Genomic DNA, 23,296 nt, shown 5'->3' on the forward strand with positions numbered 1-23,296 from the left:
AATGTAGGTACACCATTTTATGTGGTAGTGTGAAGTCAAAAAATCCCCAAACATGTGTAATTTGTCAGCTCTATGCTGCTCCCTGGTGGTGTCGTACTTCACACCACCTATCCAAACTAAAATCTTCCACTTCTTTAATTCTTTAGGATGTTGGAAACCTAAATCAGAGTTGTAGACAGGATGGTATTCTGCTTTCTCCAAACTTTTCCTGCTCTATTTTCAAATACCCTAAGTCCTAATACCCAGAGGAAGATTAGCCCTTGAGACTGATCAATTTGGAGGAACTGTGAAGGTCTCTGGCAGACCTCTTTAGCTTATTCTTAAATGTGTCTGTAAGAATCTCTTGAGGATACTTGATTAAAATCAGATACGGGAGCCTCACCTCAAACCCATTAAAATCTAATTTACAGGAGTGTGGCCTGTTATTTTTATTTTTAACTGCCCCAGGTGATTCTTATCAATGGGAGAGGCTGGGGAATCCTAGAGCTATAAACAGAACAGGTGTGGCTTTAGTAGACTGTAGGTGACTAGTGAGAGGGATTTTGTGGGTGAAGGAGCCCCACGGCATAAAAGAAAATAGGACCTATACAGCAGGAGTAGAAGAAATTAACTAGTTTTAAGGCTTGTGTGTCACTTTCTTGCCAGATATATCTGCTTCTAACGTGGCTGTAATTGGCACGCTATCCCATACCAAAGTACCTTTTGAGGTAAGTCAGATTTTCTTTCAGTTAAAAAGACTGTCTTTTCAAGAGTACCAGAATCACATAATCAGAAAATTTGTGCATGTATGCAGCTGCAAGATTATGAGAAGGCAGACTGGAGATTACGTTGATCCTATGAATGAAAAAGATTGCTATTAGAGTTAAAATTTGTTCTCTTGAGGTAGCTGCTTGAAAAAGTAGGACATATGAATCTGATGCCACATGATTTGTGAAATTTTAAAATATCAAGAGATTTTAAGTTGTTAATGTTTATGTAAATGTTAATATTTTAAAACCTCTTCTGAATGTTGATTTGTGATGCACCCTCACTTATTTGGAACACACAGGGAGAAAGCCAATTTAAGTTAATGAAAAGCTTGAAAAATGGAATCTATGTGACTCTGATAATTATTTAAAAATTTAAGTATACATAATAACTGCTAACAAAATAGCTTTAAAAAATTCTGGGGCTTCCCTGGTGGCGCAGTGGTTGAGAATCTGCCTGCCAATGCAGGGGACACGGGTTCGAGCCCTGGTCTGGGAAGATCCCACATGCCGCGGAGCAACTGGGCCCGTGAGCCACAATTACTGAGCCTGCGCGTCTGGAGCCTGTGCTCCGCAACAAGAGAGGCCGCGATAGTGAAAGGCCCGCGCACCGCGATGAAGAGTGGCCCCCGCTTGCCGCAACTAGAGAAAGCCCTCGCACAGAAACGAAGACCCAACACAGCCAAAAATAAATAATAAATACATAATAAATAAACTAAAAAAAAAAATTCTGCTGAGAGGGCTTTAATGAATAAATGTGATTGACTTGTAATTAGCAAAATTCATGTGCTTACATTCTATGTGGATAAAACAAAGCACAGTACCGTGCACTGAATAGGTCCTCAATTAACATTCTTTTTAAAAACGTTTTCTCATAAGTAGCTTAAATACGTTTAAGGTAGCAAGCCCATCTTCAAGGATAGTACCTCAGTGGCAGATTTCACCTTGAGCGGTGGCATGCCAAGAGTGGGGGCAATGAGAGCATCACTTGGGGTGTAGGCAACAAAAATTCTCCTTGTCTGTAGGGAATTAAACTATAATAAACCCACTAAAAGTCTGTCCAATTTTTATTACCAGCAATTTCTATGTACCAGAAATTCTAAACAATGTCAGTGATAAAATATTTCTCCCTGAAAAATTTCTTATGAATCTAGGTTCTAAACAATTACTGTAGTTACTGTTAAGTTTTAGTAATGTATATGTAAGCTTCAAATTAGCGCATTTTAATTATTGATCCTTTAATAAATATCATATTCTACATAGAAGTTAAATCAGAGAACTCCCAGTTATACAGTTGGCCTTCAATAAACGACTCAGCTCCACGGATATTTTTCCAAATAAATTCATAAAAACTCAGGGTAATTCAAGGCTTCAGGTGCGGTTCATGTCTGCAGCCCCTTTGGTCCATATCTTTGCATTTATACAGTAGATTCTTAAGCAATGATTGCATAACGACTATAAGGATGAAGAAACAGACTTGATTACTTCAATGCTGTCATTCTGTATGACCACTTAGAGTTTTCATTTGCATGTAACATTTGAGGGAAACAAAGTGTAATATTTTTGGCTTGTAAGTACAAATTTAGTTAATATGTGAAATTATTCTTCCGAATAATTAAATTCAAAAAATCTTTTACTTTGAAATTTGTTCTTTTAAAATTATTAATGTTTACTTCAAAACTGAAGAAGGAATCAATAGGAGGTGCAATGTTATTATTTAGTACTTCCACAAAACAATATGTAGGTTTAAGTTTTTCCTCTTTTCAGAAACATTAATTGCGTTGCATTTTTCCTTTTTTGTAGTATAATGTTTATTTTATATTTGCATATAAGTGGAGTTGAGTAAAAGAATTTTCACTGTCTGTTTCTTTCCTGGCTATTATTATTTGTTTCATTTCACGGTCATTACTAAAAATAATTTTGTCATGTAGAGGAGGGTGTGTTAGAAAAAAAAATGATCCCTTTGGGTGTCATATTCTGAGTATACCACTGGGCTCAAGTGATCACTAAATGAATGGTATTCAAATTAAGTGAGCTTTATTATGTGTTTAATATCTGGAATTTTGCATGTACTTCATGAGGAAACCGTTTTGGGGGCACTGTTTATATGCCAAAATGAAATATCAGTGATTGTATATGTATTTTAAAACATAAAAATGATCTAGTATTCCAATTCTAGTCTAATTAGGCTATTTTAAAACCTAGCAAGTACATGTCCATGTGTTTATTGATGGACTCCTAATGATTACTGACATTTGTTAAATGCCTACAATGTGTCAGACATCATTTTGTGAGCTTTATTTGTATTAATTTTTTCATAAGTCCTGTTGGGAAGGTATAGTTGTTATCTCATTTTACAGATGAGAAAACTGAGGCACCGTGGGATTAAGTAATTTGCTCAAGACCACCCAGATAATAAATGGAGGAACTAAGATTCAAACCTGGACAGTCTGCTTCAGAGACCTCGAGTTCAACCCTACTGCGTCACTGCCTCACATACACACACAAAGTTGTGGCTAAATAAGCTTGAGGAATTATTATGTAGTGGGTAAAGCGTTCTGGGTTCCAGGGTTTCACCTCCAATTCATTCTTTAACTTTGAAAAAGGCAATTAAATGAATGTCTCTGATTTGGAGAGGATTGAACTTGGTACATCTAGAAATTCTCTAAATTTCTTTCTAGCTCTAAATTTTTATGATTCTATGATTATTTTTATGTAGAGAAGAAAAATTGATTTTTCACTTATCTAACAGACTAAAAATGAACCAGAAAAAAATAAAAAAACTAGCATGATTAAATTTGAAGGTAGATAAATTTTTGATATTTTGTAGTTGCAAAATTATGCTACTTTTTTTGAAAAAAATAAATTTATTTATTTATTTTTGGCTGTGTTGGGTCTTTGTTGCTGTGTGTGGGCTTTCTCTAGTTGCAGTGAGCAGGGGCTACTCTTCGTTGCAGTGAGTGGGCTTCTCATTGCAGTGGCTTCTCTTGTTGTGGAGCACGGGCTCTAGGCGTGTGGGCTTCAGTAGTTGTGGCACGTGGGCTCAGTAGTTGTCACGGGCTCTAGAGCACAGGCTCAGTAGTTGTGGCGCACGGGCTTAGTTGCTCCACGGCATGTGGGTCTTCCCGGACCAGAGCTTGAACCTGTGTCCCCCTGCATTGGCAGGTGGATTCTTAACCACTGCGCCACCAGGGAAGTCCTATGCTACTATTAAACCTTTCATGTTCATTATTCCTGTGACTACAGAAAGACCATAAACTTATTTATTTTAATTGAAATATAATTGCTTTACAATATTGTCTTAGTTTCGTGTGTACAGCACAGTGATTTTGGTTTTTTGCAAATTATATTTCATTATGGATTATTATAAGATATTGGGTATAATTCCCTGTGCTGTATAGTAAATCCTTATTGTATCCATTATAATTTGTCCCTCACCCTTTCCCTGTCCCCTTTGGTAACCATAAGTTTGTTTTCTATGTCTGTGAGTCTGTTTCTGTTTTGTATACAGATTCATTTGTATTATTTTTAGATTCCATGTATAAGTGATAGTTAGTATTTGTCTTTCTCTGACTTATTTCACGAAGCATAATACTCTCTAGGTCCATCCATGTTGCTGCAAATGGCAATATTCCATTCTTTCTAATGACATTGTATATATACATATACACATATATATATATATATATATTCCACAATTTATTTATTCATTCATCTGTTGATGGACATTTAGGTTGCTTCCATGTCTTGACTATTTTAAATAGTGCTGCTGTGAACACTGAGGTGCATGTATCTTTTTGAATTAGAGTTTTCGTTTTTTTCCTGGATATATACCCAGGAGTGGAATTGCCAGATCATATGGTAGATCTGTTTTTAGTTTTTTTAAGGAACCTCCATACTGTTTTCCATAGTGGTTGCACCAATTTATATTCCCACCAATGGTGTATGAGTGTTTCCTTTTCTCCACACCCTCCGTAGCATTTATTATTTGTAGACTTATTGATGATAGCCATTCTACTAATGTGAGGTGATACCTCATGGTGGGTTTGATTTGCATTTCTCTAATAATTAGCGATGTTGAGCATCTTTGCGTGTGCCTATTGGCCATCTGTATGCCTTCTTTGGAAAAATGTCTGTTTTGGTCTTCTGCCCATTTTTTGATTGAGTTGTTTGTTTTTTTGATATTGAGTTGTGTGAGCTGTTTGTATATTTTGAATATTAACCCCTTGTGGGTTGCATTGTTTGCAAGTATTTTCTCCCATCCCATAGGTTATCTTTTCATTTTGTTGATGGTTTCCTTTGCTGTGCGAAATCTTTTAAGTTTGATTAGGTCCCATTTGTTCATTTTTGCTTTTATTTCTTTTGCCTTGGGAGACTGATCTATGATTTATGTCAAAGAATGTTTCACTTATGTTCCCTTCTAGGAATTTTATGGTGTCATATCTTACATTTAGGTCTGTAAACCATTTTGAGTTTATTTTTGTATATGGTGTGAGAGAATGTTCTCATTTCATTGTTTTACATGTAGCTATCAAGCTTTCCCAACACCATTTGTTGAAGAGGCTGTCTTTTCTCCATTCCATATTCTTGCCTCTTTTGTTGTAGATTAATTGAACATAAGTGAGTGGGATTATTTCTGGAGTCTCTATTCTGTTCCATTGATCTTTGTGCTTGTTTTTGTGCCAAAACCATGTTTTTTTTTTAACTTATTTATTTTATTTTATTTATTTTTAAATTTTATTTATTTATTTATTTATTTATTTATGGCTGTGTTGGGTCTTCGTTTCTGTGCGAGGGCTTTCTCTAGCTGTGGCAAGTGGGGGCCACTCTTCATCGCGGTGCGTGGGCCTCTCACTATCGTGGCCTCTCTTGTTGCGGAGCACAGGCTCCAGACGTGCAGGCTCAGTAGTTGTGGCTCACAGGCCTAGTTGCTCCACGGCTTGTGGGATCTTCCCAGACCAGGGCTCGAACCCGTGTCCCCTGCATTGGCAGGCAGATTCTCGACCACTGTGCCACCAGGGAAGCCCCCATGCTGTTTTGATAGCTGTAGTCTTGTAGTATAGTCTGAAGTTTGGGAGGGTTATACCTCCAGCTTTTGTTCTTTTTTTCCTCAGGATTGCTTTGGCAGTTCTGAATCTTTTGTGGTTCCATTTAAATTTTAGGATTATTTGTTCTAGTTCTGTGAAAAATGTCATGGATATTTTGATAGACATTAAATCTGTAGATTGCTTTGGAAAGTATGGCCATTTCAACAATATTAATTCTTTCATTCGAAGAGCACAGGCTATCTTTCCATTTCTTTGAATCATCTTCAGCTTTCTTTATCAATGTTTTATAGTTTTCAGCATATGGGTCTAGAAAGACCATAAACTTCTGAGAGATTGATTATGCATTCTGATAATTGGCTTGATATAAAAATTTATATTATTCATATATGCCACTTTTATATACTTAAGGTGTTCTGAGCCTTGACCTTCTTCTTCATGCCATATAAAGTAAAGCTCTTTGGGAAAAGGAACTTTTAAAGTGGAAGATAGATCATATTGTATACCACTTTTTCCCTTTCTTTCTCATGAAGGTTACCACTTTATTGAAATGACAATCCTTATTAACTCTCTATCCATGATATTGTATGTAAAATTTTTTCTTGGTGGAGACATAACACAAAAAGTAACTTTCATAGAAAAAGAAGTAAAATTCCTTGCCATCCCCCGAAAGTCTCTGTTTGAAAGGGTTTTTTTACTCCCATACAATAATCTTCTAATAAAATTCTATTTCCCTCTTAATCCAGCTAGTATTTAGAAGTATTAACAATAAATAGTTTTCCTGAGGCTTAAAAAAGGAGAAGCAGGAGAAATTAAAAATATTAAAGTTTCTGTTACTTATTATGAAGTTCTTTGAGGGTATTACTAAGTAAAAGAAAAAGCCCATAAAATTTGTAAACAGATTCTACTTTCCTTCTCTTCCATGTGTTACTAAAATTGTTATATAAAATATTTTCTGTTTTTATTTTTCTTTATGGTGGCCACAATTTCTATCAAAGCAGAAGAAAAAGAGGTGAACTATAAAGTGAGAGCCAGTTTCATCTCTACTCTGCAATCTAGGAGAAAAACTTTCACCCAAGGACAGATCAGGTAAGTAATTATTTGTTAACTCATTCTTTGTAATGTTTTGGGGCCATATGTGGAGCCATAATTTGTCAACTATAGCCATAGATCATTGTTTTAATTCAACTAAGAGACAATAGTGGTAGACTCCACAATATGGAAAGTTCTTTAACTTTTAAATTACAGAAGCTTGGGTCTCCATTCTAAAGTTGGAAAGGTGTGTGTGTATAGAACCATGTTCAAGTATGTGTTAACTATTCATAAAAACATATTAAAAACAACAAAGTTGTAAGCTGGTCTGGTCTTTGTAATTTAAAAGTAATATGAATAGAATTAAAGAAGGTTAAGAATGCCTTGGAGAACAAGAGTCTGGAAAATAGTTAAAGTTGTTGAGTTTAGAAAAGTGAAGGCTAAGGGATGATATTGCTTTTCAAGTAGTTGAGATGCTGACTTACTGAGGATGGTGCCTGTCATTTTTCCATCTCTATAGAGGAAAAACAGCAGGAGGAATTTAGACAAGAAGAGTCAAAGCTTTTGAAATTCAAGATGTGTAAGATTAGAATGATTTACCTTAGGAAGTTGTAGAATCCTCTTTTTGGAAGGTCTTCTAAGTAGCCTGATCATCTGCCAAGTATAGCTTATATATCTGTCATAAGGCCTTCTAATTTTATGTTGCTACGGTTTATTTTGACAAACATATGGTGATTTATGTCTAAGGCAGTAGCTAACATGATATATTTCTAATGACAGAATATATGAACTAGTGGAACTTGACTTTAGGAGTATTATAGAAAATTATAAAGTTATTTTATGAGCACAGAAGTAGTCATGTGTTTTATTCAGTTTGTTCCATTGTTGACCATGTGATCACCATTAACATGTTTAATTTTTCTGGTTCATATAATGCTCTTCAAATACATATGTTACTGTCAACAGAAATTGAATCATCTCTATCAAGACTAGAGAGAAGGATGGGAGGATAAATTTAAAGATGAGTGTGTTCAGATAGGATTGTTGAGAACGGCTCTCTGAAATGTGAGATAAGGTAGAGATTTCAAACAATGGAGAGTGGGCCACAGTGTGATGATCTGAAAATGGCATTTGTGAGCAAGGAAGAGGCTGTTCTTCACTTCTTCCCATCGATTCAGAGAAAGAGCAGAAAGTAAGGACTAAATAAGTTATATTGGAAAAGGTACCTTGTGATCTAAGGAGGAACCAGATTTTTATTAAGAGTAAACTGCAGAGGGACTTCCCTGGTGGTGCAGTGGTTAAGACTCCGCATTCCCAATGCAGGGGGCCCGGGTTCAATCCCTGGTCAGGGAACTAGATCCCACATGCACACTGCAACTAAGAGTTCGCATGCCACAACTAAAGAGCCTGCGTGGCGCAGCTAAGAAGCTAGCGAGCCAAAACTCAAGGACCCCCCCGAGCCACAACTGAGGAGCCTGCCTACCACAACTAAGTAGCTGGTGAGCTGCAACTAAGGGAGCCATGTGCCGCAACTAAGACCCGGTGCAACCAAATAAATAAATAAATAAAATAAATATTTTTAAAAAAGAGTAAACTGCAGAAAAGTGAAAAATAAATTTGGATAAAAGAGTTTTTCCTCAAATAAATGGACTCTCTAGTAGATGGGGGATAGGGCAGAGGGTAAAGAATGACAGAAGTTGAAGAATTGGGTGTAGAATGAGCGTGGTTGGGGGAGTTTGAGAGTGAAGATGTGCCAGTCACATGCAAAAGGGAAAAAAGACTTGTGCTGATGGAGGTGAGTAAATAAAACAGAAATGAAAGAAGTATTTGAGTAGGAGAGAAAAGTAGACATAGGTTAAAGGAAAATCAGGGCCATTTAGGATAATATTTCTTTGTGAGCAAGGAAGTATTAAACTTGACCAGTGAGGGAGGGTGGGAGGGAGACACAAGAGGGAGGGGATATGGGGATATATGTATATGTATAGCTGATTCACTTTGTTAAACAGCAGAAACTAACACACCATTGTAAAGCAGTTATACTCCAATAAAGATGTTTAAAAAAAAACTATGTACACTAAGGAAAATGGGAAGGGATGGTAATTACTCCAGGTCTGAGAAGGGCACATAAATGTGAAAAATAACCAGGCTGACTGACCCCTTATTTCAAGAAAAGTTTTCTGGGGCAGTGTTCAGAGACTTAATTCGTTTGGATATTGATTGTAGAGTTTCTAGGCTCCAAGGACATAGGAAACCTCTAGGAAGACCAGGATCAACACTGAGAGGTCAGTGGGGTTGGGAAGTGCTATGATTTTTATCTCCTTCACATCTCTGTATAGAGCTGTAGCCTTTTGTAGGAGACATGCATAATTCAAGACTATTCCTGGCAGCAAAGAATGGGAAGTTTGCTATTGCCATGTGGGCAGTAGCTTAAAAGAGTTTATAAGTCAGTTACCAACCAGCTTTGAAACTGTGATTCTTGATGAATTATTAATTGGGGGGGATTTTGTGTTATTTCATATTTTGCATATAAAGTGAATCTTTACTATCAAATCATTTTACATTTGCATAAAATGCAACCATATAGTATTAGATTTTCCAGTGAAGAATAATGATAGCTAACACCTGTTGAGTGCTTCTTGTGTTCCAGGCACCTTATATTTGTAAATTCATTTTATTTTCAGACAACTCTTTGAAGTAGGCACTATTATTCTGTCCCCCACTACCTCAAGCCTCACATATGGATGAGGAAAATTGACACAAAGATTTTTGCCCAATTCTATAGTAGAATGTTCTAATGTGGAACTAGGATTTGCACTCTAGCCTTCTGGCTCCAGAGCCCATGCCCATAACCCCTACACTACATATCTTTTTATACATAAAAATTGTGATTTCAGGGTTGCTTGGAGACTATTTTACTTTGAATGGTTGGTGACTCGAGTATATTTATAGGTAGCACAATTTACATCAGAGAAAGTGACTCTTGTGAGCTGCTACATGGAATGAAAATTGATTTATTGCTTCTGTAAATATTTTAAAGAAGTTCATGCCAGTACACTCAGTGATGTGAAGGGCTATTGCTTGGGGCAGGCCAGCTGCTTTTATTCAAAAGACCACATTGGGTGGTATAACCTTAGTGAGTTTACTAGGGTCTAACTCTCAGTCTTGTGGTCTTAGAAACCCGATCTGGTCAGTAAGTGTCCCAGAGAGGGTTAAATTAGTCTAACGACCTCATCAGCCTAATATGTAAATCCAGAAAGCAAATTAATTTAAATATTGGATTGGCCAAAAAGTTCGTTCGGGGTTTTCCGTAACATCTTATGGAAAAACCCAAATGACCTTTTTGGCCAACCGAATACAATGAGCTAAAACTGTTACAAAAACCGGTTGTACCAGTATGATCAGTGTATTTTCTTCCAGGTGGTGGATATAGATGGGAAACCAAATTATAAGAGGTTTCTTGGTGAACAGCAGGCACCATGAATATTTCTTGTTTTGGTTTTTCACAATACTTATCTATTTTATACATTCCTCAAGGATTTTATCAATAATAGCTGCTATTGGCATGTACTGTCAGTCCTTACATTATAAATAGCCTCCACCCCTGTGCCCTTCCACCAGGGGCTCTGCTGCCATAGAAACAGCTGTTGAATAAACATGGGTATTTTAGAGAATCTGTGGGTTCAGAATTGAAGGAAGGGAAGAGTCTGTGAAAAGCAGAGTTACTAAAGGGTGTTAATTTCAGGGATAGACTCCTAAGTAGGACGGGTATGCCTGAGTAGAGATCTCTTTACCTAAAGTGTATTTCTATAGCACTGCCTGAGGAACTTACCCCCCGCTTCTGTTATATTGCTTGAAATTTCACCAAATAGAGATTGCTTTACATTTTTCAAACATTCTCTTAAAACTGTAAATGTCTATGTGTGGAGATATTCTTAGTGACCTTCCTTATACCCATTCCCTATTGCTTACCTTCATTTTGTTAGGGACAGCAATGTTCCCAGCTTCAAGCAAAAAATCCTGACTAGTTGAAGCCAGTCATGACAATCCCATTCTCCTTTGCCAGTGATCATGAAGGGAAGGCTCCCAAGTTCAGGGATGGCTTTTGCTTTCCTTATAAAGAGAACAGTGGTGGCTGGTACTCTCCTCTTTCCCCCTTCTTTGTGCCTTAAATGCAGACATGAAGCCTGGAGATATAGCAGCCATCTTTGCAACTATGAGATGACAAGTATGAGAGAGAAAAGTTGATTCTAGCAAGCTGAGGACCATGAAGGAGAAGGATTGAAGGAGTCTGGACATTGTTGAACAGCTCTTCCAATCTTGGACTGCCTACCTCCAGACTTATTATGGAGAAAAATAAGGAAAGTTGTAACCCTTGTTATACGGTAGCAAAGCATTTGATTAATCTGTACCTGCTGTTCTGTGGAAGGCTGACTATGCAAACTGAGACTGCAGTGTTAGGAGAAATGAAAGGAAGAATTTGGAATATTGTGCTGTATTGGTGACTCCTTGTGGCTTTTCAGTAGGATCCTACAGAAGGGGGTGAACTCAAATTAGTGCTCCTCAGCATGAAAGCAGAGAGGGCAGAAGAATATAGCTTTGCTATAGAGGTATTCTGCCTTTAGCTTGTACTCTAAATTGACAAAAGAGCCCTGTAATTTGGAATTTTGTAGGGATTAAGGGTAGGACCTTCTTACCTAAGACTATTGTTAGAATTGCCTTGTCTGTTATGAGAGCTCAGAGGTCAGCAGCTAAGAGATTAGAATCTCCAGGCCTAAAGATTATTTCTAGAAATGTTTTTTGGGTGTGGTTACTCACACAAGGAATTGATCTGAAGCAGATAGACCAGAAGCTTGATATGTTTTTGAGGGAACCTGCAGTACAAAGCTGGCAATTAGTTGTGACTGTCTTTACCTTCCAAGCAATCCTCATCCTTTCCTCCCTAAGTCAAACCAGTATGAAGTAGGCTACAAAAGCTGTGGATCCCCTGGGAAAGACATCTGCTTCAAAACCTGCCTTAGATATGGCCGCAGAGAACAATGACAAAGCACATCCTCCTGAGACTTAAAGTAGGCGCTGTCAGATTGACTGGCCAAGGGATCTACTTTATTGCCTGCCCAGGAATCTGTGATTTCTGTCCAGGAAGATATGATATAGATTGTGGATTGTTGACTACTGTGTACTTCCTCTTATCTCCCTTTCTTAATGGAATATTTCTGGGGTCACTCTGTTCTTTCTTTTTCATCGTTGTATATATGTGAGGGGAGTGGTTTAGAGACAGCTTCTCTTTTAGCCATACAAATGGTCAGATAAGAGTTGTCATATTTGGACTTGATAGAGAAGACAGAAAATCAACCAGAGATCCTGCGTCATGCAGTAATTGGATGAGATAGTGGGGTTGTCTTCCTTGAAGAGAGGATGAGTATGTTGTGTTTAACACATGTGTAAGAAGTATGTGTGTGCATGTTGAGTTGAGGACTGGCAGACACTGTTGGCTGGCCAATCCATACCCATTTCTTACCTTTACCATAAAAATTAGCGAAGTTAAATATTTGATTTTCCAGTCTTCTTTACTGCTACAGTAGTCATGTAATACAATTCTAGCCCATAAACCTGCTAGGGGACTTCATTGAAGGCTTTCCCTTTTTCTGATAAAAGGGTCAGACAGCGCTGGGGTTAACTTTTTTCTTGCTTTGACCTTAGATGTGATACTTGGAGTGCTTGGAGCTGCAGTGACCATCTTGAAAGCATTAGGCAACAAACACGAATATTAAAAGTAAATACACTCAGGATGGTGGAGCAAAAATATTGAAGATATGGATAGCACCACTGATTAGTAAACACCAACCTTAGCAATCACCAGTTCAAGATTTTTTGTCTTGTGAGAAAAGTGAATCCGTATTTGTTTATGCTGTTGTGAACTGAGTTCTCTGTTGCCTACAATCCAAAGCATCCTAAACTGATGGAGTATAAATGTCTCTTTTCTATACTGCAACCTCAAGGATAGTTTTTATTTGTTGGTTCATTTTTAGCATGAAGTCTTATTAGTAAATAGTTATATGAAGTGAGGAAAATATTTTCTTTTCCAATGGATAATGGATTTTTGAATGGTATATTCACATAAAAGAACACTATACAGCAGTGAACAATCTACAACTGCATATGGCAATATGGATGAACCTCAGATATATAATGTTGAGTGAAAGAAGCAGACACAGGACTTCCCTAGCAGTCCAGTGGTCAAGACTCTGTGCTTCGAACGCAGGGAGCGTGGGTTTGATCCCTGGAGGAAAAGATTTTTTTAAAAAGACTTTTACAATAGCCTGATTCACATATAAATTGCATTATTGACGCGTTACTGTTGACAGGCATCTCCTCCATATGTGACTTAGGTTACATTTTTTACTTTTTGGAATAGAATATTGGCATGGCTCAGCGTGCACATTTAATATAATTAGGGAACACCTTTTGGAAATTGGTTTCTCCTGCTGAGGTATACAGCAAGAAAAGCTAAAAATTGTTGCAACCAAATAGAAGTCTTCAGAAAGAAATTGCTGACTGGAGTAGAACAGGTTCAATGTAAGTCTTGACTTTTGTATGGGACAATCTTTTATTTCTGCATCATTGACTACTAGTAAATGTTTACTACTTCCAAAATGATGTTTTACTCTAGAGCCTTTATATCAGAACATGTACTTTTTCTTCCAGTGTCCTTTTAAATGTTTTTGTTCATCATTTCAGAAAAATTTTTTATTCCAGTTTTTGACTCAACCATATGAGGTTCGTGATTGTACTTTTCTATTTTTGCCTTTCTTAAAATTAATTAGTGGTAATAGCCATGTGTGCCAGCTTTTTATATCAAAAGGAAATGCTTGAACACCAACCAAAGGTAAGTATGGAATTAAGGAGAACAGACATATTTCTTTGGATGTATTTTATAGAAAAATTATATTTGGCTTCAAGAAAAGCTAGCATTTTAATTTGTGTTCACATATTGACAAAATGTGATCCAAATCATTTTTTTCACTTCCTAAAAAAGTATTTTAATCTGAAAGTTTCTTTTAAAATACATTAAATTCTGAAAACAAAAGCTTTTAAATTATTTTTAGAATAAGCTGGAAAGGCCTGACACTGAAGATCCTATTATTACCATATCTAAATATACATGAAGTGATTTTGGGGTATTGAGATATATTGGTCTCCACTGTGATTTTCTTACTTGCTGGTTTCATACATAATATTTTGCTTTCCTTTCCTGATGTACCCTGAGTCAGTCCTGCCAAAAAACTACTAATATTGTAAGACTAGCAAGCTAACATCTAAGTGGGAAATTCTTAAATATATGATAAGGATATTTTTAACCAACTGATGAAAACTCTTTCTGATCTATTTCTACTAAGATTTGAACACTCTATAGAAAGAGTTTGAAACAGAGTGTAAAGCTTGGGGATTTTCTTGATTTAAATTACTCCTTTTTTAAAGCATGTATTATTATTGGAGTGGTGGCTTTTATGACTACTGTATAAAGTCTGCTAGGTGATTCTCTATCTACTTTTTATGGTTAAGTTTGCTGGCTTAAATCGTATATGATGTACACGTGCCCATCTTCTTTCACTATGAGAGGCAGCATTGCTAGGTGGATGCCTCCCTCTCTGGCCTCATCTTATGCCATTATCTGTTCAAACTGCACAGGTCTTCTTTTAGTACAGGTACCCTAGTTATCTGACTATTATCTAAATTCCCACGGTTATAAGATTCCAAAGGGAAGCCAAAGTTATAATAACATTCACTAATGAACAAACCACTTATAAAATTGGTTGTCCCTCATGCATGCATCCTTGTCTAGCTTAGAGGCATTGTTGGCCAGTCTTTTTATGACTGTTGAATACTCCTATAAAACACAAATACAATACAAGTGATTTTAGGGCAAAATTGTGAATCTTGAAAAGATGGAGGAGAGATGATGAAAATGATGTTGGTGAACTCAAATCACAAATGACAAATGAAGATTTGGCAGAACTAGGCCACAACAATTGAAAAATAGAGAAATTGCAATGATGATGATGACTCTCATCTCTTAAAATATTTGGATATCAGGATTAAAGGAGGGCCTTGGGAAAACTGTCAACAATGTCAAATTTTTTACAGCCTTCTTTACAACTGTCCATATGGAAACTAGACATTAGATGAAATCTGTTTATATATAACACAATTTTGTCAGAAAAATTATGCCCAAGTCCCCACTTGATTTGTTCCTTCTAAGAATTAGCACACACTGGTATCGCTTATATGTGGAATCTAAAAAATGGTACAAATGAACCTATTTATAAAACAAATAGAGTAACAGATGTAGAAAACAAACTTATGGCTACCAAGGGGGAAAGGGGGGGTGGGAGGGATAAACTGGGGAATTGGGATTGACATATACACACTACTATATATAAAATAGATAGCTAATAAGAACCTACTGTATAGCACAGGGAACTCTACTCAATACTTTGTAATGACCTATATGGGAATAAAATCTAAAAAAGAGTGGATATATGCATATGTATAACTGATTCACTTTGCTGTACAGCAGAAACTAGCACAACATTGGAAATCAACTCTACTCCAATAAAAATTAATTATGAAAAAAGAATTAGCACATAATTGCAATTATAACCCAAATTTGTTAAATATAAGTTGAAATAAACATCAAAATTCTTACCACTATTTTTTTTTAATTTAATTTAATTTTTATTTATTTATTTTTGGTTGCATTGGGTCTTCGTTGCTGTGTGCGGGCTCTCCCCAGCTGCGGCGAGTGGGGGCCATTCCCTGCCGCTGTGCGCGGGCCTCTCATTGCAGTGGCCTCTCCCGTCGCGTAGCACCGGCTCCAGGCGTGCGGGCTTCAGCAGCTGTGGCATGCGGGCTCCAGAGCACAGGCTCAGCAGTTGTGGCACACGAGCTCAGTTGCTCCACATCAGCTCAGTTGCTCCGTGGCATGTGGGATCCTCCTGGACCAGGGATCGAACCTGTATCCCCTGCATTGGCAGGCAGATTCTTAACCATTGCGCCACCAGGGAAGTTTCTTACCCCTATTTTTATACGAAGTTTTCATCTCTTTTAAGTGGACTAACTTTTTTTTTTTTTTGGCTGTGCCATGAGGCGTTCAGGATCTTAGTTCCCCAGCCAGGAATCGAATTCATGCCCCCTGCATTGGGAGCGTGGAGTCTTAACCACTGGACCACCAGGGAAGTCCCTAAGTGGACTAACTTTAAATGGCTTTTTTTTTTATAATAGCAATCATCTTCAGAGAAAGAGGATCTCAGATACATTCTGTACCTGGGATTTAAAAGAATTTTATATATCCTATATCTTGGATTTTGAGAATATATTTACATATTCCATTTATAAGTAAATTCATAAGACTAAGTATGTATAGTTTATTTACCATGGCAAATTTTTTAAAATTCTGCCACTTACAAGCTGTACCTTGGGAAAAGCCACTTCACTTCTCTTAGCGTCAGTTTCCTTTGTAAAAAGAAGATAATCCCTACACTGTAAAACTATCGTTAAGGCTTGTATAATGTATATGAAGCTTGTATTATTTTGTCTGGCATACTGTGAGTGCACAGTAAATGGTAGCCATTATTATTAACTCACATGGATATTAATGTCAGTCACATGTGAACATTTTTTTGACTTTGATTTTTTTATCCACAGTTCTTGTTCATAAAATACTGAGAGGGCATAGAGCAATTCTGTGAAGCCAAAATATAGATCTAATTTAGGTTCATTCTTTTTTTTTTTTTTTTAACATCTTTATTGGAGTATAATTGCTTTACAATGGTGTGTTAGTTTCTGCTTTAAAACAAAGTGAATCAGCTATACATATACATATATCCCCATATCTCTTCCCTCTTACGTTTCCCTCCCTCCCACCCTCCCTATCGCCCCCTCTAGGTGGTCACAAAGCACCGAGCTAATCTCCCTGTGCTATGCGGCTGCTTCCCACTAGCTATCTATTTTACATTTGGTAGTGTATATATGTCCATGACACTCTCTCACTTCATCCCAGCTTACCCTTCCCCCTCCCTGTGTCCTCAAGTCCATTCTCTAGTAAGTCTGCGTCCTTATTCCCGCCTTGCCCCTAAGTTCTTCATGACCATTTTTTTTTTTTTTTTTTAGATTCCATATATATTAGGTTCATTCTTGAATAATCAGTTGTATTATCTGAATCTGATTCACATTTGGGGGCTAACAAAGATTTTCTTCTTGACCAATCTCTAGCCAGGGTCCTCTAAACCCTCTTCTCGACTAGGCCTCATCCTTGAACAGAACAGTAACATACCTTCTAACAGCTGAAGGCCACATCCCTAGAATTATACTCCCCCCCACCCCCAAAGTGCCTGCCTCAGGAAACTCAAGGCTGCCAAAAGAATTTACCTGAAGGTAGGGTTCCTATCTCCCACCCTCTATGGGAGTGTAGGAGCCTACCTTAGATAACTGCCAGTTAACAAACCCAGATGGGACACACATGGAAAAACCTCCCCACCTTCTTGCTTTTTGTAATTTTTCAATTCCTCAACTCTATTAAGCCCCCACTCACCTCCCCTCCCTATTCCCTCATTCTCCCTTTAAAACACCCAGTCAACTTTGTCCAAATCAAAGTTGAATTCAGTTCATGTTACCTTTTCATTTTGTTGATGATTTCTTTGCTGTACAGAAGTTTTTTAGTTTAATACAGTCCTACTTGTTTTGACTCTTGTTGACTTTGTTTTTGGAATCAGATCCAAAAAATCATTGCCAAGACCATATCAAGGTACTAACTGCCTAAGTTTTCTTCTAGTTTTATGGTTTCAGGTCTTACATTCAAGTCTTTAATCAATTTTGAGTTAATTTTTGTGTATGCTATAAGATAGTAGTCATTTCATTCTTTTGCATGAGACTATCCAGTTTTCCCAATACCATTTAGTGAAGAGACTGTCCTTCCCCATTGTATATTCTTGCCTTCTTTGTCATAGATTAATTGACCATATACGCATGGGTTTATTTCTGCGCTCTCTATTCTGTTCCATTGATGTATGTGTCTGTTTTTATGCCAGTATAATACAGTTTTGATTACTATAGCATTGTAATATAATTTGAAATTGGGGATGTGATGCCTCCAGCTTTGTTCTTCTTTCTCAGTGTTGCTTTGGCTATTCAGAGTCTTTTGTAGTTCTGTACAGATTTTAGGGTGATTGGTTCTATTTCTGTGAAAAATGCCATTGGAGTTTTGATAAGGCTTGTCATATATAGCCTTTATTATGCTGAGAAACGTTTCATCTACATCCACTTTGTTGAGAGTTTTTATCATAAATAGATATTGAATTTGCCACCATGTTCTTAGTTTCTTTACCATAGTGTTCTTCATTTCTTCTTGTGGAATCAGGCTTCAGTCTGGGATCATTTACCTTTAGCCTGAAGAAATTTCTTTGTTGTTTTTTTGTAGAGTAGGTCTATTAGCCACAAATACTCTCAGCTTTAATTTTAAAGTGTCTCTATTTTGTGTCATTCCTTGAAGAATATTTTTCTTAGGTACAGAATTCTAGGATAGAAGAATTTTTGTTTTTTCTTCAGCACTTCAAAGATGTGCTTATTCTTCTTTTCTGACTTATTTTGTGATGATAAATTAGCCATTGGCCTTTTTTAAACAACATCACCCTATTTCCTGCACCCCCCCAGCTCCTGGCAACCATTGTTTCACTTCCTGCCTCCATGAGTTTGACTTTTGCAGATTCCACATACAAGTAAGATGATGCAGTACTTGTCTTTGTGTGTCTGTCTCAGTCTACCCAGTGCTATGTCCTCAAAGTTCATCCACGTTATCACAAATGACAGGATCTCCTTCTTCCCTAAAGCTTAATAACATTCCATTGTTATACACCACACCAGCTCCAACCATTCATTTGTTGATGGACACCTAGATTGACTCCATATCTTGGGTATCATGAATAATGCTGCAGTAAACGTGCGAATGCAGATATCTCCTCAAGATTTGATATCAGTTCCTTTGGATGCATATCTAGATGGGGAACCACTGGATCACAGAGCAGTTCCAATTCCAGTCTTCTGAGGAACCACCATACTGTTTTCCATAATGGCTGTACCAGTCTACATTCTTATCAACAGTACACAAAGGCTCCTTCTCTCCACATCCTCACCAACACTTGTTATTTTTTGTCTTTTTGATAATAGTAATTCCAACATGTGTGAGGTGATATCTTACTGTGGTTTCAGTCTGCACCTCCCTACTGATCATTGATGTTGAGCATCATCCCGTATATTCATTGGTCGTTTGTATGTCTTCCTTTGAGAAATGTCTATTCAGGTCCTTTGCCCATTTTTAAAATCAGGTCCTTTATTTACAAAATAAGTTATCACTCAGAACCTTAATTCATTGGCCGTGTTAACAGGTTTAAGACATTTCAATTTACTAAAGATAAATAATTCTATCTTTAAATAAAGAACTATAAGGTGTTTGGAAAAAACCAAAAAAACAAAATAAAATCAGGTCATCTACCTTCTTGCTATGGAGTTGTTTGAGTCTCTCATATATTCTGAATATATGCTGAACTCCTTACCAAATTATGATTTGCAGACATCCTCTCCTGTGTCATAGGCTGCCTCTTTACTCCGCTGAGTGTCTCCTTTGCCATGCAGAAGATTTTAGTTTGATGCAGTCTCATCTGTTTATTTTTGCTTTTGTTGCCTGTGCTCCTGGGAGTCATATTCAGAACGTCTCAGACCAATGTCAAGAGGCTTTCTTCCTATGCTTTCCTCTAGTAGTTCTACAGTTTTAGGTCCTATGTTTAGGTCTGTAATCCATCCTGAGTTGACATTTGTATGTGGTGTGAGACAACGTTCCAACCCCACTCTTCTGCACACAGACATTCAGCCTTCCCAGCACCATTTATTGAAAAGACCATCTCATCTCTGTTGTTCACCCCTGTCAAAGATCAACTTACTGTAAATGTGAGAATTTATTTCTGGGCTTTGTGTCCTATTCCATTGGTCTCTATGTCTGTCCAATGCCAGTACTACGCTGCCTTGATTACCATAGCTTTATAATATATTTTGAAATCAGACAGTGTGATGCTTCCAGCTTTGTTCTTTCTCAAGATTGCTTTGGCTATTCAGGGTTTTTTTGTGGTTCCACAGGAACTTTAGGATTTTTTTTTTTTCTATTTTTTGTGGAAAATGCTATGGAATTTTGATAGAGATTGTTTTGAATCGTATATCTTTTTTGGGTAATATGGAGATATTCTTCCAATCCATGAAGATGGAACGTCTTTACAATTATTTGTGTCATCTTCAATTTCTTTCATCAGTGTTTTATGACTTTCACTGTACAGCTCATTCACCTCCTTGGTTAAATTTGTTCCTAAGTATTTTATTTTTTGTAAATGGGATTGTTTTCTTAATTCCTCTTTAGGTAGTTCATCGTTAGTGTATAGAAATGCAACTGTTTTTTGTATATTGATTTTGTATCTTGCAGCTTTACTGAATTCATTGATTAGTTCTATAGTTTTTTTGGTGGCGTCTTCAGGGTGTTCTATATGTGATATCATATATCTGCAAACAGAGAATTTTGTTTCTTCCTTCCTGATTTGGATGCCTTTTATATCTTTTTCTTGCCTAATTGCTCAGACTAGGGTTTTCACTACTATGTTGTCTTGTTCCTGATCTTAGAGAAAAAACTTTCAGCTTTTCACTGAAAAGGTATGGTGTTAGCTGTGACCTTGTCATATAAGGCCTTTATTATGTTGAGGTACATTCCATCTATACCTAATTTGTTGAGAGTTTTTAATCATGAAAGGATCTTGAATTTTGTCAAATGCTTTTTCTGTAACTATTGAAATGATGGTAGGATTTTAATCCATCCTTTTGAAACTGCACTCCTTCTTGGGTGGGACTTGAACCCACCTGCACCTCAGAGTGGGGCTTGAACACACAATCCCTGGCTTAGGAGGGGATTTGGGCCCACTGTCTTTTGATTAGAACTGCTCACTTGGTGTCAATACTTACTGAAGCTCAGGTTCTTTTGCCTCATTACGGAAACAATTCAGTGTGAGGCAAAGAGTGAGTTTACTAGCATAAGACACTGGTGAGAGATAAAAGGAGGCCGGCAAGGGAGCAAAGCCCCAAGAACAAAGAGGGATACATTTTTATAATCAAAGAAAAAGTGGGGAGGGGAGAAGACCACCTACTTCCTCATTCTTAGGCAGACATCAAGACTTACATCATTAGTTCCTCCTTTGGCCCTACATGGTTTAACCGGGACTATCATGGTGCTATTTAAATCATATGTATATTAGCAAAAGGGTGGTGACATATACTAAAATATGGTAATTCATGTTAGGTTTCAGTATAATGTCCCCTTTCACCTAATTTCTTTCCCCTGTCACCTATATTTCTGTCTTGGCTACATGCAGAAATGCTACTCTTCAAGGACTCTTAACTCTCTGACTTCACAAGATTGAGACCCTGTATCTATTGTCTTGTATTTTAACTGTCAGGGTTTGTGGCTTGAGTGTGTTGGCACTTGGATGCACCTGGTCTTCCTTCAAGGTAGTGTAGATTGTTGCTAGGTTACTGGATTCTTTTCTTGAGTGGTCATTAGCTTACAACAGTCTCCGAAACTCCCTTAAAATTCCCTTTCTGTCTTTAATCCCCTAGTGGGATTTCTAAACTATTTAATTATCCTACTCTATCCCTATCTCTTTTGTTAATATAGTGAATCACATTGATTGATTTGCATATGTTGAACCACTTGCATCCCAGGAATAAATCCCACTTGATCATGGTGTATGGTGACTTTTAATGTGCTGTTGAATTGTTTTGCTAGTGTTTTGTCTAGGATTTTTACATCTATTTCATCAGGGATATTGGCCTGTAATTTTTAAATCTTTTCTTGATAAATCTCAATAAATGTTAGTCAATTTTTCTAGTCTTTTCAAAGAATCAACTTTTGGCCTTGTTAATTCTCTCAATTGTATGTTTGCTTTCCATTTTATTGTTTTTGCTTTTTATTTCCTTCTTTAAACTTTCTTTGATTTTTTTTTTCCTCTTATTTTTAGTTGGATGTTTAGCTTATCATTTGTAAGCAATTTTTCCCCTTAACATATGCATTTAAGGTTGTAAATTTTCCTCTAAATATGGCTTTAGTTTCATCCATATGTTTTAATGTATAATATTTGCAAAGTTGAGTTAAATTAAACATTAAACATTAAACATTTCTGAGACTTGCTTTTCAATAATGATATGTTTTTTATAAATGTCCTGTGTATGCTTTAAAGAAGTATATTTAGCAGTTGTTAGGAGCATTGTTTTATGTATCTTCATTTGATCAAGTTTGTTTATTATGTAGTTCAAATGTATATCGTTGTTCTAACTTTTTACCTAAATGAAATAATCTGCCAGTTACTTTTCCAGCAACAAGAAAAGTGGGTTTATTTGGGATCAGCAGAGAATTTCAATTTGGGGTCTGCAACCATGGTGAGCTACGTGCAAGTCCCCACACAGCAAAGGAAGGAGAACACTTTTATAGAGGAGAGAAACAAGTTGGAAAGGCTATAGTAAACAAAGAGTCCGTGACTTTTTCATTGGCCAAGTTCCTAAGAGGAGAGGGGAGAAGTCTTCTTCCTGTTTACTCTATCTCATCTGTTTCATATTTATTTTCTCTCCTTTGCCTTCTCTGGGATTTTTTTTTTTTTTCAGTTTTCCCCTCTGCTAGTTTGAACTTAAACAGTTTCTATTCTACTGGTAGTTACCTTGGTAAGTATAACATACATTCTTAACTTAGCAAAGTCTAACGTTATTCAATACTTTTGCTGTCACCCCAGAAAATAAAAGGACATTAGGACACATTTAACTTACTCCTTCCTAACTTTCATGCTTTTGTTTTCAGGTATTTAATGCTACATGCATATTAATTAAACTCAAAGGACATTTCCACTTTTTATATAGTGTTTATTTAGATTTACCACCATATTCACAGCTTTTTTTGCCCTTAATTCCTTCTCATATCTATATCGTTAGCTAGAATCATTTTCCTTTCTTGCATTCGTTCTTCAGTACTTTCCATTCATACTTTAATGCAGTTTTTTAGTGGAACTTTTTTCATGTTTGGTTTATCCAAAAAGTGTTTACATTTTAAAAAATAAACCTGTTATGAACATTTGTGTACAAATCTTCTGGTGGACATATGTTTTCATTTCTTTTAGGTAGATTCTTAGGAGGAGGATTGCTGGGTTGTATGATAAACACATGTTTAAATTTTTAAGAAACTGCCACACTTTTCCAAAGTGTCTATACCATTTTACATTTCTACCAGTTTTGTATGAGGCTTCCAGTTTCTCTACATCCTTGCCAAAACTGTATTGTCAGTATTTTTTATTATAGCCAAGCCATTCTAGTAGGTATGTAGTAGTATCTCATTGAGGTTAT

The 23,296-nt window shown here is 36.7% G+C and overlaps 1 protein-coding gene across 8 annotated transcripts in view; it reads left to right on the top strand.

Moving 5' to 3' along the window:
• Positions 1-23,296, top strand: part of NRG4 (neuregulin 4) — a 133,916-nt gene that overhangs the window by 7,568 nt on the left and 103,052 nt on the right. For 3 of the 8 annotated variants that reach the window (XM_082452715.1, XM_082452711.1, XM_082452713.1), the window contains 2 exons: positions 646-707; positions 6,790-6,880. The gene's annotated coding sequence lies outside the window, so the exon portion shown is untranslated. The remainder of the gene's footprint in view (positions 1-645; positions 708-6,789; positions 6,881-23,296) is intronic. The other 5 variants (XM_082452712.1, XM_082452714.1, XM_082452717.1 and 2 more) reach the window with 3 other exon arrangements.

Source organism: Balaenoptera physalus (genome assembly GCF_965194825.1).
Source record: "Balaenoptera physalus genome assembly, chromosome: 2".
In the NCBI taxonomy this organism is placed as follows: Eukaryota; Metazoa; Chordata; class Mammalia; order Artiodactyla; family Balaenopteridae; genus Balaenoptera; species Balaenoptera physalus.